The 20,297-nt window shown below is 37.4% G+C and overlaps 1 long non-coding RNA gene and 1 pseudogene across 1 annotated transcript in view; one reads left to right on the forward strand and one right to left on the reverse strand.

Annotated features, from left to right (window-relative positions):
* Positions 1–20,297, reverse strand: part of LOC141584809 (uncharacterized) — a 499,778-nt gene that overhangs the window by 279,766 nt on the left and 199,715 nt on the right. The window lies entirely within an intron of this gene.
* On the forward strand, positions 17,469–17,587 carry LOC120364734 (5S ribosomal RNA; annotated as a pseudogene).

Raw genomic sequence — 20,297 nt, forward strand, 5'->3', positions numbered from 1 at the left:
GGCACCTAAGTCCACATAAGTGGAGTGGCCAGGCGGGCATCTGAGTAATCCCAGTACAGGGCCCTCCTTTCCATTGTCTGTCCTTTTGAAACCAAAATCATTTATCTACCTCAGTGCCCGATCTACCTCAGTGTCTGTTGTCCTGTTTTGCCCCTAACCTCTGAATTTGTATGTCTCATGTCTATTGTCCTGTTTGTCTCTAGCATTTGAATTTATATGCCCTGTTGTCTTTATTGCCTGAGATGATTGGGTAAAAACTTTTTCAAGGTCCTTAGTGCAGACTTCCTATCTCAGGAAGTCAAATCCCTCATTAGCAATTTGAGCTGGCCATCTCAGTCCTGTCTTTTCTGTCAAAAACATATCAGGTGTTTTTAAGGGAAAACCTGTGCTAAACATCCACCAGTCTGGAATTTCTGGCACCATAAAGGTTGTTTGTGTCTAGACTGTCACACACCATGCTCAAACAACCGGTCTGACCCCTTCTTGACTGAGCCGGACTTCTCCTTTACTCTGACCCTCAGCCTCCTGCTCCCCTGGGAACCCCCTCAGTCTCCTTGAAGTCATCTCCTGTGGTCTTTCCACCTACTGCCTCCCAAGTGCGGCCTCGGTTGGAGGAGGCTGCCTCACTCCTCCCTCTAAGGGAGGCACCACTCCCTCCAGGTATTGAGCGAGCTGTCCCATTTTTGGTCTATGCCCATTTTTCTACTTCTGACCTGTACAACTAGAAGGCTCAAAAACCCACCTTTCTCAGAAATCTCAGGTCCTAACCTCACTGGTTAGGACTTTGGACAATTTCCACTGGTATCTCCTTGTGGTTATTAAAGGAGCCACTCAAAATCCCATAAATCTGTCTAAGCTGACTGAAGTTGCCTAGGGGCCCGATACGTCACCCGGAGTATTTTTGGAATGCCTCCAGGAGGCCTATCGAATTTACCCCATTTAATCCAGCTGCACCAAAAAATAGCCATGCTATTAATTTGGCATGTGTGGCCCAGGCAGCTCAAGACATTCGAAAGCAATTATAAAAACTTAAGAGATTTGCCGGGTTGACTATCACCCAGCTCCTAGAAATAGCTCAGAATGTCTTTGACAATGGAGACCATGAGAAACAGAAACAGGCTTCTCTGGCAGCTAAAAATGCAGCTGAAAAGGCAGGCAAAAATCTTAGTGGCTGCACCCTAAGAAGTTAAACATGCGCATTCCACGTTGTCTGTGAGCCGTGACAGCAACCAGAAGTCTGGTCCAGGGTGGGTTTATTAGCTTTTCTCCCCCACGAGGTGTTTAAATCCAGCTACTCCCTGATCCAAATTTGACTGAACCTGTCCATGGCTGCCAAGAGCTGTTAGAGACTGCAGGAACTGGCTGACCTGATCTCCAGGATATTCCCCTGGAGAAGGCAGATGCCACCGTATTTATGGACAGTAGCAGCTTCCTTGGGTAGGGAGTCCAAAAAAATAAGCAGGTGCTGCCATCACCACAGAGACAGACATTGTGTGGGCTCAGGCTTTGCTAGCTGGAAAATCTGCCCAAAATGCTGAGCCCTCACCCAAGCTCTCAGGTGGGGAAAGGACAGATGTATTAACATCTATACTGATAGTCAGTATGCTTTTGCCACTGTGCAAGTCCATGATGCCATCTACCAGGAAAGGGGATTACTCACATCAGCAAGAAAGACTATTTTAAAAACCAAGAAGAAATCCTGGCCTTATGGAAAGCCATGTGGCTTCCCCACCAGGTGGCTGTTATCCATTTCAAAGGGCACCAGAAGGAAAACACGGCTGTTTCCAGGGGAAACCAAAAGGCAGATTCTACAGCCCGTGAGGCAGCTACACTCCCAGTTGCCCCATTAACGTTGTTGCCAGCTATTTCATTCCCACTTCCTAGCCTGCCCGACTACCCCGTCTACTCTCCAGAAGAAGAAAAGCAAGCTTCAGATCTTCAAGCCAGTAAAAACTCAGATGACTGGTGGATTCTTCCAGATTCCAGGATTTTCCTGCCCTCTTCCCTAGGAGAAGCCTTGATAAATCATCTCCATTCTTCCGCCCACTAGGAGGAATAAAATTGGCCCAGCTTTTGAGAAGTCATTTCGAATTCCTCACCTCCAGGACTTAGCTAATCAGGCAGCCTCCTGAGGTCCGGCCTGAGCACAGGTAAACACCAAACAAGGCCCGAGGCCTGAACTGGGCCACTGCCTCCAGGAACGTGGCCCAGGAGACAGGTGAAAAATAAACTTCACAGAAGTATAGCCACACTGGGCAGGATATAAGTATCTCCTAGTAATGGTGAACATTTTCTCTGGGTGGACTGAGGCATTCACCACCAAAAACAAAACTGCCTTTATGGTAGTTAAATTTTTACTCAGTGAAATTATCCCTCAGCATGAATTGCCATTTGCCATAGGTGCCAACAATGGGCCAGCTTACAAAACTAATCTTGAAGACCAGTGATGGCTGGACACACTTCCTTCCTTTAGCCCTTCCTAGAGTCAGATGCACCCCTTACAAGGTGAGGTTCTCTCCTTTTAAAATCATGTATGGAAGGGCTCCCCCATCTTGCCTAAGTGAAGGAATGCCCATCTAGCAGAAATATTCCAAGCTAACTTGTTATAGCACCTGCAGTCTGTCCTACAGGTTCAAGGCATCATCCAGCCACTTGTCCGGGGACCACACCCTAATCTTTCTGGTTTGTCCCCTTTACCTGCTCCCTCCAGTTATGTCACCTGGAGGACAGGTGCTTCTAACAAGGTTTGTCTTGTGGTTGATTTGTGTGCTTTGCTCTCAGAACCCAGCCCTCGCCCAGCCAGTGCTATCAGAGCAGGTGCCGCTAACCTCGCCACTGGTTTTGGACATACGGCAGCCCAAGTCGGATGTGAGACAGAAGCAGAAAGGAAACTTCAGTTAGTTGACTTTTACCTCTGTCCAGGAGATCACCCTGATACTAGCTGCTAGCAAGTTAATGAATTTTTCTGCCCTTATTAGACTTATGTAATCTTGGCTATTTATTTTTCATAGCTCACGCTTCTCACCCTAAAACATGTACTATAGGAACATGCAATCCTCTTAGCATAACTGTTCCTAACCCTAGCTTAACTAATTGATACTATGATATGACATGGGGATTAAGACTAAACTGTCCAGAGATTGTTGGCTGTGCCTAAAGGCTAAACCCCCATACTATATTGGACTGCAAGTTAAAGCCCCTTTCAACATTGGGCCTCTTTCTTGCCAGACACTCCCCCATTTCCTTACACTGAGGGATGTTGCAGGAAACACCTCTTGCTTAATCAGCAATGGGTATAAAGTGTCTAATTCTCCTTTTCAGGCTACTTGTAACAAGTCTTTACTTACTTCCCTGAGCTTCTCACTCTCCTACCAGGGACCTAAAAATACTTGGCTGGCCTGCACCTCAGGCCTCACTTGCTGCATCAGTGGAACTGAACCTGGACCTGTCCTGTGCCTCTTGGTTCACATACTGCCCCAGGTCTATGTGTATAGTTGACCAGAAGGATGGCATCTCCTCACTCCCCCTGGCTTACACTCCAGGTTTTGTCGAGCTGTTCCTCTCATTGTGCCTCTCCTGACCAGCCTTAGCATAGCTGGGTCGGCTGCTATTGGCACTGAGGCTTTGGTCCGAAGGGAAACTGGGCTGATGTCTCTATCTTAACAAGTAAATGCTGATTTAAGAAATCTCCAGTCTGCCTTAGTGTAAAGACTGGAATATAATCCATGGCTGAAGTTGCTCTCCAGAACCGCCGTGGCTTAGATCTAGTGTTCCTTTCCCAGGGAGGCTTGTGTGCAACATTGGGGGAAAGCTGTTGTTTTTATGCTAACCAATCTGCAGTCATTAAAGACACTCTTCAAAGGGTTCAAGGTAATTTAAATAAATGCCAACAGGAGTGGGAGAAGAATATCCCATTGTACCAAAGCATGTTTAACTGGAGCCCATGACTAACTACTTTAATAACTGGGCTAGCAAGACCTCTTCTTCTCCTCTTATTAGGCTTAGTCTTTGGGTACTGTATACTAAACTGGCCCCTTACTTTCATAAGGCAGCCCATAAACTCCGTCAAACTTACATATCCCAGAAGCCACTATAACCTCCTTGTTGTAACTGAAGAGTCAATGCTTTGACTCCTCAAAAACACAAGTTGGGAATGTAATAACCTAGCTTGTGCTAGCCTAACTGACTCCATCTTAGCTGTGAGCCTGACATGCTCCATCTTAGCTTCTCCCTCCCTGCCGCGGCCCTTCAGGTGCGTCACTGGGTCATGCTGCACTCAGAGCTTTGAACCCTTAAGAGTGGTTCACGCTGTTCTCAGTACCTGTAACCACTGTAACTGCATCCTGCTTGGCAAGTCTACCTGCTATTGTGAATACCTTCCTTGGTGATTGATTGTATGGAAAGTTCTCCCTGCTACCCAGCTTGATGATTGTATGGATATAACCTTAGCAACCAACAATCCTGGGAACCTCCTGCCCCCCGGTTACCAGCTTCCTTACCTAACTTGCTTGTTCTGCTTCTGTAAAATTCTGCTTCAGCTAGGCTCGCCCTCCCCTACCTAAATCAAGGTATAAAGGGGAATCAAGCCCCTTCCTCAGGGCCAAGAGATTTTCAGCTTGAGCTGACTCTCGGTCACTAGCCAATAAAGGACTCTTAATTTGAAACTCAGAGCACGGCACATTCCTTCTGACTCACTCAGTTACAACAAATAAAAGGTTCTAGGAAAACTGGCTATCCACATGCAGAATACCCATATTTCATACAATTGTTAACCTTAAATAAGATTCAGAAAAATATATTAACTATAGAGTTTATATGAGTGCAAATCTTGAGGATGAAAACCCATTAAAAAACCTTAATCAAATGGTGTTAGCATTACAAAGAAGAGAAGCTAAGTATTCACTTTTATAGGCAGCTGCATGCCAAATGACTCAGGCTGTACAGTCATATTTCCTTTAAGGTTCAGGATAGTTTAAAATTGCAATGGCTTTGGAAAGTGTTATTAATAGGCTAATAATGCATGTCATGCTTAGACTATTGTTAAACACCAATGACTGTTCTTGAGAAAAAGGTATCTATCTCTCATATTCTTTTTATTCCTGTCCTTAGAAAGAACATACCCACCATCATAGGCCAGACCACTGGAAAGTATCATGAGGTCCCATACCCAACCAAGTGTTTTTCTGTAATTTATCAGCATAGTCTTTAGCCCATTGCAAAGAGGTTTGCTTAATGAGCAACAGCTAGTGATAGTAAAAACAAAACATAAGAACTCAACATGAAAATTTTTTTAAAAAATAGTAGGAACCTGAAAAGGAAGACCTTCTCTATCTGTTAACAATTATTAAGTGTTCATTTAAATACAGGCCTGGTCTGGTGTTTTGAAAAATCTGACTACCTAAGATATTGTCTTTTTCTCAGCTTTGTTAGTTCTGCAAAATTTTAATTTTAGATCACTCACTTGAGATAAAATCCAAATTGGTGAAACACCTTTCTTTAAATGGGTGATGTGTATTCACGAGCTGATCCTTTCATCTTAGTGACACAAGGGTTGGTTTGAAGAACCCGATAATGTACATTTCACTTTGGTTGGAGAAGGTCATTTAAAAGTTGCTGTTTCTAACAGACAAAGCTTCCTAGTTGAAGTCTGTGGTCCTTGAGTTTTTACCTCCTGGAAGTTCATTGGAAAGAATCTTTTATGAAATTACAGTTTTTAGTTAGCTGCCTTAGAAGGCTGCTGAAACGATACAGCATATCTCCTTTGAATATCACAGATTCACAATTTCCAGAAGACAATTTTCATAGGTCTGCCTTTTGTAATTCCAATTAGAGACAGTTGATGTTTACCCACAGGGGTCAATTTTATGTTAAGCAAAAACAAAGGAAGAGCTTTTGGCCGAGGAATTATAAAAGCCCCAGATAATTTTGCCAATTGAGTTTGATTATTCCATTTGTGCACTCCACTAATTCAAATGACTGGGAGCAATAGGCACAATGGACATGTTGAATAATGGACCAGGTTTTACATACTGACTGGATTACTTGTCTAATAAAATGAGTATTTCTGTTGCTATGAAGTTCTAGAGGAACTTCCCAAGTTGGAAAATTTGTTTCTAAGATTTTATTTACTGCTATTTCTGTTGCTCTTCTGCATGGAAATGTTTCTACCCAATAAGACAATACGCAAACCATCATCAGAACATATTTGTATTTGTATGATGATGGCAGCTGACTAAAATCTAGTTGCCATGCTTCAAAATGCAATTCTAGTCAAGGAAAATCACCTTAAGAACTACACAAATGTTTCCCTGAATTGTTTTGGGCAGATGTGTCAGCCATCGTAAACCTTAAGAGAAACTATTGGAGATGATTTCCAACAACATTGTTCACCCAAAACAATCATTTTATTATGGCTCCAAAGTTAGATCATGTAAAAAAGTAAAGAAAATGACAGTAATTTGTTTGGAAATATGGGCAGATAATTGGCCTATACCATAGCACATTCTCAGAGGAGTACATTTCTCCTTTTGATTCCCAAATTTCTTGTTCTGTTTTTGGAGTTTTGGTTTAAACTAATTGTATATCAAGATCAAGGGCTTCCATAAATGCTAAAAATTGGTTGATTTTCTTGCTCATGTACATTAAATAACGCTTTTAGCTACATTATCTGCTAATCGATTTCCTTTGCTTTCTGGAATATCTAACTTTGAATGGCCTGAAATCTGGATAGTGGATAATGATTTGGGCAATGATATGGCTTCCAATATTTATGAAATGAGGTATTCATTTTTTATGGACTGACCCAAAGAGGTTAAAAATCCTTTGCTTTCATCACATTTCAAAGTCATGAGCTAGTTTGAAAATATATCTGCTATCTGTAAAAATATTATCAGTTATTCCTTATGCCAATTGACAGGCTCTAATTAAAGCTGTTAAGTCTGCTTGTTGAGCCAAGGTCATTCCTTGAAAGTAAGCACATTCTATTTCCTAAGTCAAAGATGTTACAGCATAACCTGCACAAAAAATTCCAGTTATTTCCTCAAATACAATCCATCTGTAAGCCAAAAAACACGATTGTTAGCAACAGGGCGTTCTTGCAGGTCCATTTTAGGAGAAAGAAGCCAATCAGTTAAGATTATGCAATCACCTGACATTTCATCTAAAGGCAGAGGCAGAAGAGGAGCAGGATTGAGATTATTATACCTGGAGGCTGTAATGTTGGGAACAGAAGAAATAACTTCATAAGAAGCCAGTCTACTAACTGAATAGTGCTGAGTGTGTGGCGAATTTGGGAGCACTTCCACACATAGAGGAAGGAAGCAAGTGTGGGAGATGACATCACTATTTCTTTGTTCTTAATAGGGTGGTAACAGTTATTACTTTCATGCAAATTGGAAATCTTTCAGCCATAGGTTCCAGTTGTTGACTATAGTATTCTACATGTGCGTTTTGATCTCCAAGTATTTGAGTCAGAATGCCAAAGGCACTTCTTTTCTGATTTTCATGAAAAGTCAATTTTTAAAAATGGATGCCTTAACACTGGGGCATCTACAAGACTATAATTTCTTCCAGTGGTGACTAGTTCTTCTCTCTTGATTCCAGAGGGTTTGGCTTAACTTGTTTTAAAACATGTTTTAAAACAGTATATAAAGACTGAGTTTTTAAGAAGTTTGAAGTCTAATTTATGCAGTATTCTACCAACCTCCCAAATTCTTTCAGTTGTTTCTTAGTTTTGGTGTTGGAGAAAGCCAGTATTTATTTTATTCTATCAAGATTAATTAAAATTTTGGTCTTAGAAATTAGGTGACCTAAATACCTTTCTTGTTTTTTGGCAGAACTGAAGTTTTCATTTTGAGATACTGTATCCCTTTGAAGCTAATAGTTGTAATAAATAAATTATTTCCTCTATGGAAGCTTGCTTATCTCCTAAACAGTGAAGAAAACAGTCTACATACAGTAGCAAGGTGGATTTATTAGGGAAGTCAGAATCTGAAGAATCTGCTTTTAATATTTATGAAAAATAAATTGAAATCTATCTCTGAGGCATAATTGTCCATGTAGATCATCTGTCTTCTCAAGTGAAGGTGAAGAGAAATTCACTATCATTGTCTACAGGTGTGATAAATAATGCACTACACAGATATGTTATAGTGAAGAATTCACCTTCAGTTGAGATGGCAGGTGACAACATATGGGGGTTAAGGAATGACTTATTAATTACTCTCAAATCCTGTGTAAATCTTCACATTCTACTGTTTGGTTTTCTTAGAGAAAGGACTTCAGTCCTTCAGCATTACACAGACTTGTGAAAGGAATAATCAAGGTTGGTTCTTTATAATTCAAATTTATAGGTCTTATCCCTTTCAAGCACTCTAAGCTTAGAGGGTTTTAGGATTTGAAACAGGTTTTGATGGATCTACTTGAAAATTAATTGGGGAAGATGAAAACATTTCCCAATATTGGTGGAAGATTTCAACCACAGTTGAGACGGTACTAATTTTAATAGCTCTTGCAATTTTTTATTATTTAACAATTTAGTTTATTCCATGACAAAATTAATTGCAATTTGTAAATTCAGAGGATCATATTTTTAAAAACTGTTTTAAACCTAAAAATTTTATTGTATCTTCTAATTCTAAATGCATTTTTTCATTTTGAAATAAAAAGATGTGGATATTATTGAATTCTAAAAAATTTAACCCTATAAAATGCATGAGGACAAAGGGAACCAAGAGGAAAACATGTGTTCCTTTTAAGAGACCTAACTGGAAAACTATAGGTTGAGATTTATATCCTGATGGAGTGGTATTTGTAACACCCATCATTTGTATTTTCTGCTCTGAGGAATAAGACCTTGTAATAAATAAGGTTGGATTTATTGCCAATAACAAAACTCCAGCATCAATAACAGCTCATGTTTTAATATTCATTTGAATTAATTTCACTTTCCTCTAAGGTGTTACTTAAAAGAATAAAGAAGGTCCCTATAATTTCCATGGACCATGTTTATTCTACTTTCTCTCTGGCTTGTTCATGTTCTTTACATTTTAGTTTTCTGTAATTCCTTTTGAAACATCCAGGCTTTTGCAGTAATTGCAGAACAGGGAATTCAGTTGACTTTGAAACTTATTAGGCTGTTTGGGGTTAGAGATTGGTTGGAAAATTGGTTGTAGACTCATGAACTTATTTACTTCTCCTCTCTGTTTAACTTCCTTTTCCTTTTCTTCCTTGGTTAGGGAGATACATACATTTGATCAACAAAATTAACTAAATCATGAGTTTGAGAGGGCAGCCCAAATTTGCCTTTGCTATCTAATCTTTGGCTTTACTTTTTGATGTTAACATGTGAAATAATTGATATAAATCAGATAATCCAGGGTCATAAGATCAAATGTTTAATTCAATCTATCTAATAAAATCAATCACGTCTGGAAGAGAATCTGGGAATTTTAAAATTATGCTTTTACATTCTATTTATAACCATGATTGCTTAACTAAGGCAAGTACTTCTCTACCATACACAGGATATTCCCCAAATGGAGCCAGAACATCAGAAGAATAAGGAGGAAAAAGAGAAAGAGAAGGAGGAGGAGGAAAAGAAGGAGGGGGAGGAGGAGGTAAGTCTAGACAAGACAGTTTTGCTAAAATAAAAGAAGTTTGAGAAAGGGGAGAAATTTTGGCATTTTTTTTTTCCATTCAGAAATTGTTTTAGACAATCTTTCGTTTTTCCTTTCAAAGAAATGACTTTTCCTGAACCTCTTTTGGTGGGTTTCTAAGTGCCACTGAATAAGTATGGTGCCTCTTCTTATTTTGCTTTATTTTACAGCCAGCTTTTTCAAATTGAGTGCACAGAAACTCATTTAGCTATTTCAAAGGCACACCACTTTAGCCATTGTAATTTGGGGTCAGCATGAGTTTGTGAGACCATTTTCCTAAATATTTACATGAGGAGGAAGCATAAGGATTACACAGAAATTTTGATGGTATTTGTAATGGTGGAGCTCTTCTGAAAAAGTAAGACTTTATTTTAGAAGTATTGTTTTCCATAATTTAGATTTTACTTTTGAATGGCCAAAAAGAGCTATGTGAATTGTTTAGCATCACATGTGTTGCTTGGGGAGATAGCTCCTTAAGAAATCACCCTTCTCTTCATTCTGCCATTTTATGTGCCTTCATCATCTCAAGAGACTTGAGTGCTTAAGTCACCAGGTCATCAAAATAAAGCAAGACACCCTGTATGTTATTCTTAAGGGTATCCACCATTACCAAGGCAGTCCACCATTTCCAAAGCAGTCTGCCATTACTGAGGAAGTCCTAACTGTATCTCTGTAAACAAAACTGCAAGGAAGTTTACATAGCAGCTGGAAGAGCCCACAGCAGCTCTGCAATGCTTCTGCTGGCAGACTGTGACTAGACCCCCTCGTTGCTGGGCAGGGCATATCTGGTAAAAAGCAGCAGCACATCAGAAATTATTAGTTCTGCTGCAGCAGACTTAAATGTACCTACCCAACAGCTCTGAATGGAACAACAGAGCTCCCAGCACAGCACTTGAGCTCCTATAAGGGAAAGACTGTCAAGGAAGCAGCCTCTGACCCTTGTATATCCAGAGGCACCTCATAAAGGAGAGCTCTGAGTGATATATGCCAGGTACCCTTTTGAGATGAAGATAACAGAATAAAAAACTGGCAGCAAACTTTACTGTTCTGCAGCCCCCGTGGGTGACTCCCAGGAAGGCAGGGGCTGTAGTGGACCTCCAGTAGTCCTGCAGCAGAGGGGCCTGACTATTAGAAAGAAAACTAAAAAACACAAATAAATAGCTTCAACATTAACAAAAAGGATGTCACCTCAGAGACCACATGAAAAAGTCACTAAATTCAAAGACCACAGATTGATACATCTATAAAGATGGGAAGAAACCAGTGCAAAAAAGATGAACACACAAAAATCCAGAACGTCTCTCCTTCTAGGGATCACAACTCCTCACCAGCAAGGGAAAAAAGCTGAATGGAGAGTTAGTCTGATGAATTGACAGAAGCAGGCTTCAAAAGGTGGGTAATAACAAACTACTCTGAGCTAAAGGAACATTTTAACTCAATGCAAAGAAACTGAGAATCTTGAAAAAGGTTAGACAAAATGCTAACTAGAATAACCAGCTTAGAAGAGAACATAAACAACTTGATGGAGCTGAAAAACATAGCACGAGAACTTTGTGAAGCATACACAAGTTTTAATAGCTGAATCACCCAAGTGGAGGAAATGATTTCAGAGGTTGAAGGTCAAGTCAATGAAATAAAATGAGAAGGCAAGATTAGAGAAAAAAGAGTGAAAAGAAATGAACAAAGCCTCCAAGCATTACGAGATTATGTGAAAAGACGAATCTGCATTTGATAGTTTTACCTGAATGTGACAGGAAAAATGAATCCAAGCTGGAAAACACTCTTCAGGATATTATCCAGGAGAACTTCCCCAATCTAGCAAGCCAGGCACACGTGCAGGTCCAGGAAATACAGAGAATACCACAAAGATATTCCTCAAGAAGAGCAACCCCAAGAGACATAATTATCACATTCAGCAGAGTTGAAATGAAGGATAAAAACGCTAAGGAAAGCCAGAGAGAAAGGTTGGGTTATCCACAAAGGGAAGCCCATCAGACTCAAAGCAGATCTCTTGGCAGAAACACTACAAGCCAGAAGAGAGTGGGGGCCAATATCAACATCCTTAAAGAAAAGAACTTTCAATCTAGAATTTCATAACTGGCCAAATTAAGCTTCATAAGCGAATGAGAAATACAATCCTTTATAAACAAGCAATTGCTGAGAGATTTCATCACCACCAGGCCTGCCTTACAAAAGCTTCTGAAAGAAGCACTAAACAAGGAAACAAACAACCAGTACCAGTCACTCCAAACATACCAAATGGTAAAGACCATTGACACAATGAAGGAACTGCAACAACTAATGGGTAAAACAACCAGCTAGCATCAAAATGGCAGAATAAAATTCACACATAACAATATTAACCTTAAATGTAAATGGGTTAAATGCCCCAATGAAAAGATACAGATTGGCAAATTGGATAAAAAGTCAAGACCCATTGGTGTGCTGTATTCAGGAAACCCATCTCACTTGCAAGGACACACTATGCTAAAAATAAAGGGAAGGAGGAAGATTTATCAAGCAAATGGAGAGCAAATAAAAGCAGGAGTTACAATCCTAGTCTCTGATAAAATAGACTTTAAACCAACAAAGATCAAAAGAGACAAAGAAGGGCATTACATAATGGTAAAAAGATCAATACAACAAACAGCGCTAATGATCCTAAATATATACAAACCCAATACAAGAGCACCCAGCTATATAAAGCAACTTCTTAATGACCTATAAAGAGACTTAAATTCCCACACAATAATAGTGGGTGACTTTAAAACTCCACTGCCAATATTAGACAGATTGATGAGACAGAAAATTAACAAGCATATCCAGGACTTGAACTCGGATCTGGGCAAAGCAGATCTAATAGTCATCCACAGAACTCTCCATCTCAAATTCACAGAATATACATTCTTTTCAGCACCACATCACACCTACTCTAAAAGTGACCACATAATTGGAAGTAAATCACTCCTCAGCAAATACAAAGACAGAAATTATAACAAACAGTATCTCAGACCACAGTGCAATCAAATTAGAACTCAGGATTAAGAAACTAACTCAGAATCACAACTTCATGGAAACTGAAAAACTGGCTTCTGAATGTCGACTGGATAAACAATGATATAAAGGCAAAAATAAAGATGTTCTTTGAAACCAACAAGAACAAAGATACAACATACCAGAAACTATAAGCCACATGTAAAGCAGTGTCTAGAGGGAAATTTATAGCAGTAAATGCCCACATAAGAAGCAAGGAAAGATCTAAAGTTGATACCCTATAGTCAACATTGAAAGAGCTAGAGGAGCAAGATCAAAAAAACTCAAAAGCTAGCAGAAGACAAGAAATAACTAAGATCAGAGCAGAACTGAACAATATACAGAAAAAAAAAACTCTTCAAAAAAATAGATAAATATAGGAGCCCGTTTTTTTAAAAGATCCACAAAATAGACAGACCACTAGCCAGATTAATAAAAAAAAAAGAGAAGGCCGGGCACGGTGGCTCAAGCCTGTAATCCCAGCACTTTGGGAGGCCGAGGCGGGTGGATCACAAGGTCGAGAGTTCGAGACCATCCTGGTCGACATGGTGAAACCCCGTCTCTACTAAAAATACAAAAAAAAAAAATCAGCTGGGCATGGTGACGTGTGCCTGTAATCCCAGCTACTCAGGAGGCTGAGGCAGGGGAATTGCCTAAACCCAGGAGGCGGAGGTTGCGGTGAGCCGAGATCGCGCCATTGCACTCCAGCCTGGGTAACAAGAGCGAAACTCCGTCTCAAAAAAAACAAAAACAAAAACAAAAAAAAAAAAAAAAAAAAAAAGAGAAGAATAAAATAGATTCAATAAAAAATGATAAAGGGGATATCACCACTGATTCCAAAGAATATAAACTACCATCAGAGATTACTACAAACAACTCTATGCACAAAAACCAGTAAATCTGGAAGAAATGGATAAATTCCTGGATACTTGCATCCTCCCAAGACTAAACCAGGAAAAGTTGAAAGCCTGAATAACAAGGGCTGTAGTTGAGGCAGCAATTAATGGCCTACCACCTAAAAAAAAAGTCCAGGTCCAAACAGGTTTACAGCTGAATTCTACCAGACATACAAAGAGGAGCTGGTACCAATCCTTCTGAAACTATTCCACACAATACAAAAAGAAGGAATCCTTCCCAAATCATTTTATGAGACCAACATCATCCTGATACCAAAACCTGGCAGAGACTCAACAAAAAAAGAAAACTTCAGGCCAATATCCATGATGAACGTAGATGCAAAAATCTTCAATAAAATACTGGCAAAGCAACTGTAACAATACATCAAAAGGCTTATCCATCACAATTAAGTAGGCTTCATCCCTAGGATACAAGGCTGGCTCAACATACGCAGGTCTATAAATGTAATCCACCACAAAAACAGAACTAAAGACAAAAAACCATACGACTATCTCAATAGATGCAGAGGTCATCAACAAAATTCAACAGCTGTTTATGCTAGAAACTCTCAATAAACTAGGAATCAATAGAACATATCTCAAAATAATAAAAGCTATTTATGACAAACCCACAGCCAACATCATACTGAATGGTCAAAAACTGGAAACACTCCCTTTGAAATCTGGCAGAAGACAAGGGTGCCCTCTCTAACCACTCCTATTTAATATAGTATTGGAAGTTCTTGCCAGGTCAATCAGGCAAGAAAAAGAAATGAAGGATATTCCATTAGGAAAGGAGAAGTCAAATTGTCTCTATTTGCAGAGGACATGATTGTATATTTAGAAGACCCCATTGTCTCAGCCCCAAATCTCCTGAAACTGATAAAAAACTTCAGCAAAGTCTCAGGATACAAAATAAATGTGCAGAAATCACACATATTCCTATACACCAATAACAGACAGAGAGTCAAACAAGAGCAAACTCCCATTCACAATTGCTACAAAATGAATAAAATACTTAGAATACATCTAACAAAGAATGTAAGGCATCTCTTCAAGAAGAACTACAAACCACTGCTCAAAGAAATAAGAGAGAACACAGAGGGAGAAACATTCCATGCTCACGAATAGGAAGAATCAATGTCGTGAAAATGGCCATACTGCCCAAAGTAACTTATAGATTCAATGCTATCCCCATCAAGCTACCAATGACCTTCTTCACAGAACTGGGGGAAAAAAAACACTTCAAACTTCATATGGAACCAAAAGATAGCCCACATAGCCAAGACAATCCTAAGCAAAAAGAACAAAGGTGGAGGCATCATGCTACGTGACGTCAAAATAGACTACAAGGCTACTGTAATCAAAACAGCATGATACTAGTTCCAAAACAGAGATACAGACCAATGGAACAGAACAGAGGCCTCAGAAACAATGCCACACATCAACCACCTGATCTCTGACGAACCAGGCAAAAACAAGCAATGGGGAAAGGATTCCCTGTTTAATTAATGGTGTTGCAAAAACTGGCTAGCCATAGACAGAAAGCTGGTACTGGGCCCCTTCCTTACACCTCATACAAAAATTAACTCCAGATGGATTAAAGATTTAAATATAAGAACTAACACCATAAAATCCCTAGAAGAAAATCTAGGCAACACCATTCAGGACATAGGCACAGGCAAAAACTTCATGTCTAAAACACCAAAAGCGATGGCAACAAAATCCAAAATAGACAAATGGGATCTAATTAAACTTAAGTATATATCTTAAGAATACTTAAGAATTACTATTTGAATATTATATTTGTCACTATGTTTCACTGACAAATATAATATTCAAATAGTAGTATAATAATACTATAGAATAGTATTATATAATACTATATAATAATACTAGATCATTTCATTGGTGCTTACTCATGGATCACATTAGAGAAAAAAGAATGAAAAGGAACAAACAAAGCCTCCAAGTTATATGGAACTATGTGAAAAGACCAAACCTACAATGGATTGGCATATCTGAAAGTCATGGAGAGAATGGAAACAAGTTGGAAAACACTCTTCAGTATATTATCCAGGAGAATTTCCCCAACATATCAAGGCAGGCCAACATTCAAATTCAGAAAATATCAAGAACACCACAAAGAAAATTTGCCAAGGTTGAAATGAAAGAAAAAATTTTAAGGTCAGAGAGAAAGATTTGGTTACCCACAAAGGGAAGCCCATCAGATTATAACAGTGGATCTCTCGGCAGAAACCCTACATGTCAGAAGACAGTGGGGGCCAATATTCAATATTCTTAAAGAAAATAATCTTCAACCCAGAATTTCATATCCAGTCAAAACCTTTGTGAGCTAAGGAGAAATAAAATCCTTTACAGACAAGAAAATGCTGAAAGATTCTGTCACCACCAGACCTGCCTTACAACAGATCCTGAAGGAAGCACTAAGCATGGAAAGGAACAACCAGTAACAGCCACTTCAAAAGCACATCAAATTGTAAAGACCGTCAACGCGATGAAGAAACCACATCAACTTATGGGCAAAGTAACCAGCTAGAATCATAATGACAGGATCAAATTCACACGTAACAATATTAACCTTAAATGTAAGTGGACTAAATGCCCAATTAAAAGACACAGACTGGCAAATTAAATAAAGAGTCAAGACTCATTGGTGTGCTGTAGTCAGAAGACCCATCTCATGTTCAAAGACACACATAGGCTCAAAATAAAGAGATGGAATTAAAATATCTTGTAATTTTTATGCATTTTATGGTTGTTGCTAATTCTATCTCATTATTGGTCTCAAATCTCTCATGTTATACAATTTTACCCCTCTATTCTCTAATAAATGTACCTAAATATAAGTCTTAGAATATGTTTATATTTCATGCAGTATAGCTAATGGTGAACAATTCATTTCTTAAGAAGGAAGTCAAAGTTAATACATCTCATTGTAAAATGTATGTCACTGTAATATACTCAGTTTTGATCACTTAGCCAAGGTAAACTTGGTGTTGCTTTATATTATTTATGGAGCTCAAATTAGATAAAAAACCTCATGTGATCCATGAGTAAGCACCAATGATATGCTCTTACTATTATTTTTATCTTTTCTACAAAAACTATTTAGATAATAGAAATATTCTAGATATATACAGAACTAAAACAAGGTGCCTATGGGAACAATTCAGAAGCACACTTTTCATACATTTTACTCTTTGGTACTGCTCTAGGATTTAGATGTGACTAATCAGAACAATTATGTCAAGGATGTGTGCTTTTACTATCTTACAGAACATTCTGTAGACTTTATACATACATGTACTCTTTATAATAAAAAGGCTAATCCAGAATTAATGCCAATATAAAATTGCAACTAGCAACTATGAAAGAAAAGTTAAAGTGTAACTTTAACAGTTATAATAACAAAATCCTGAAAGAAAATTTTCAATATAACTTTTACTATGTAGATACCTTCTTAGTATGAGAACCTCTAAAAATTTGCAGAGGAGTTTCAAATAAAAGGGCTTATTTTTCATTTATCTAGGACAAGGCATTCAAGAACAAAAACTAACTTAAAATACTACACCCATACAATTTCTTCTCAGTTCCTATTCATTTAGCGTTAACTGGAAATGAATGCTTTAAATGCTAATAAACTATAATGATTTATTCCTATCAACTCTATCTTAATGTTGCTTTCTAAATTACTGATGATGAAATTTTCTCAAGTTGACCTGTAATAAGAAGCAATTATAATTGCCAGTTCATTGTAATATGCAAAAGAGAGCATATCACATTTTTCACTGAAATAGAAAAGACAAATCTATTGTCTTTATTTTTATTCATGAAAATGCCCACTATGTAAACGATATCAGTCTACAGCCATACCACACTGAATGTGCCCAATCTCATCTGATCTCAGAATCTAAGCAGGATTGGGCCTGGTTAGTATATGGATGAGAGACCACTTGTGAAGACAGGGTGCTGTTGGCTTTCTTTATTTTGAAAATTAAAAATAAGAATAGAAAATTGCATAAATAAATGCCATGGTTATAGTATAGATTTAATGTGTCTTTACAGACAATTCAGATCTTTTCTTTCCTGTATAAATGGTATGACCTCTGATCTATCCATTTTTCCTTTTTAATATATTATGAACAAACCTGTATTCATTTTCATGATGCTATGAAGAAATACTTGAGACTGTAATCTATAAAGGGAAGAAGTTTAAATGACTCAGTTCTGAAAGGCTGGGGAGGCTTCAGGAAACTTACAATCATGGTGTACATGAATCAAATTTTTTGTTATTCATGGACAGAAAATTAGTTTGTTGCAACATCTTGACTACTATGAGTAATGCTTCAGCGACATGGGAATACTGGTATATCTGTGAGATTCTGACTTCAATTTTGGATAGACATCTGAAGATACTTTGTAATCTTTTTATCATTGCCAAAGCTTTTGTTAGTCCTGTTTTGATTTTTGAGAGCAACTTTCATATTGTTTTTTATAATGGGTCTACAATTTACATTCTCAATAAAAATATAATAGGGTTATCTTATCTCTACATCCTTGCTGACACATCTTTTGTTTTTTTTGAAAACAGCCATTCTAACAGGTAGTAAGGAGATATCTCATTATAATTTTGATTTGCATTTAACTAATGATTAGTGATGTTGAGTATATAATTTTTGGCCATTTTTATGTCTTTTTATAAGAAATGTCTATTAACTTTAAGGTTTTTCGTCCTGGTAAACTAACAATTTTGGTACTAACAATTTTTTATTAGATTTCTCACTATTTGCTATCTACATAATCATGTTATATGTAAGTAGTATTCGATCAAAGAGATCATTGCATAATCTTGACATTCTTGCCAAAGATCATTTGTCATCAGTTTATTTCTGTGCTCTCTATTCTGTTCCATTGGTCTATATATCTATTTTATCCAGCACCATATGGTTTTTACTACAATACCTTTGCAATATGTTTTGAAATCAAGTAATTTGCCTCTATCTTTGTTCTTGTTACTTAAAATTGCTTTGCCTATCAGGGGTTTTTAGTGGTATTGTAAGAATTTAATTTTTTTCTATTTCTGTAAAAAATTCCATTAAGATTTTGATAGGGATTGCATTAAATCATTAGGTTGCTTTTGTTAGTATGGACATTTTAACAATATTAATTCTTTTGATCCATGAACATGGAATGTCTTCACACTTACTTGGTTTGATTTAATTTTTTATCAGTGTCTTATAGTTTTCAGTATACAATATTTTAAGCCTTTATTTGTGTTTATTCTTAACTATATTGTTGTAAATAAAATTGTAAAATGTATTGTAAATGAGATTGTTTTAATTTCTGTCTCAACGATTCTTTGTTCATATATAGAAATGCAACTACTTTTGTGTGTTAACTTTGTATTCTGCAACTTTACATAATTTATTTGTTAGTTCTAACAGTGTTCCAAAGTGAATGTGTGTTTAGGGTTTTCTATGTATATGATTGTGTCATCTGCAAACACATAATTTTACTTATTCCTTTTTAATTTGGCTATCTTTCATTTTTTTTGTCTTGCCCAATTGCTCTGACTAGTATTGAAAGAGCCATGTTGAATAGTAGCAGTGAGAGTAAGCATCCTTCTCTTACTCTGAAGCTTACAGAAAAAGCTTTCAATTTTTCACTAATTTGTTGAGATAAATCTTTTTAATCTGAAAAAATGTTGAATTTTGACAGAGGCTTTTTCTACATTTATTAAGAAAATTATATGTTTTGTATCATTAATTATCCTAAGGTATAGTATTACTTTGATTTGTGTACGTTGTACCATACTTTTTTCAAAATTTAATGCATATGAGTTATTTTAAGAAATTAGAAGGGTTTTTTTCGAAATAAAATCTTAACAAGTGCAAATCTAAGAGCCCTTGACATAAAAAAATCCACAGAAAGCCAGAGAGTAAGACAGAAATAAAAGAAGAAATGTATTTGCATTAAAGAAATATTTTCTGATAATTGTCCTTTCACTTGTTTTGTTTTTGTTATAAATTGACAGTTTATAATTGTATACGTTTATGAGGAAGAAAAGGGATATTATAATTAAGGAATGCAATGTAGAATAAAATCAAGCTATTTAACATATATATCACCTCAAATACCTAGTATTTTTTGTGATGGGAATATTTGCAATTCATTAGCAATTTTGAAATTTGCAATACTCTGTTATTAACTATATTTACAATGCTATGCAAGAAAACAAAACAAAACAAAAAACCAAAAACATATTTTTCCTTTCTACGTAAGATTTTATACCCTTTGAACATAATCTTCCTATTTTTCTCATCCTCCAGGCTCTATAACCACCGTTCTACACTTTGCTTCTATGGATTCAATTTTTTAGATTCCACACATTTTAGAGATTATACAGTGTTTTAATAGATATTTTATAAAATATGTATACATATTTAGGAATTATTAGGACAAATAATTTTTTAAAATAAATTTACATTAATAATAGACAGGGGTGGGATCCAAGATGGCCAAATAGGAACAGTTCTGGAGTGCAGTTCCCAGGAATAACAATGCAAAGGGTGAGTACTCACCACATTTCCAAACAAGTTTTCACTGCCCATAGACCAGGAGATTCCCAGACTGAAAAGCACCATGAGTTTTCAGCATGGAGGTTTCAGCCAGTGCCATGGGTTGGCAC

Source organism: Saimiri boliviensis, chromosome 6, assembly GCF_048565385.1.
Source record: "Saimiri boliviensis isolate mSaiBol1 chromosome 6, mSaiBol1.pri, whole genome shotgun sequence".
Lineage (NCBI taxonomy): Eukaryota > Metazoa > Chordata > Mammalia > Primates > Cebidae > Saimiri > Saimiri boliviensis.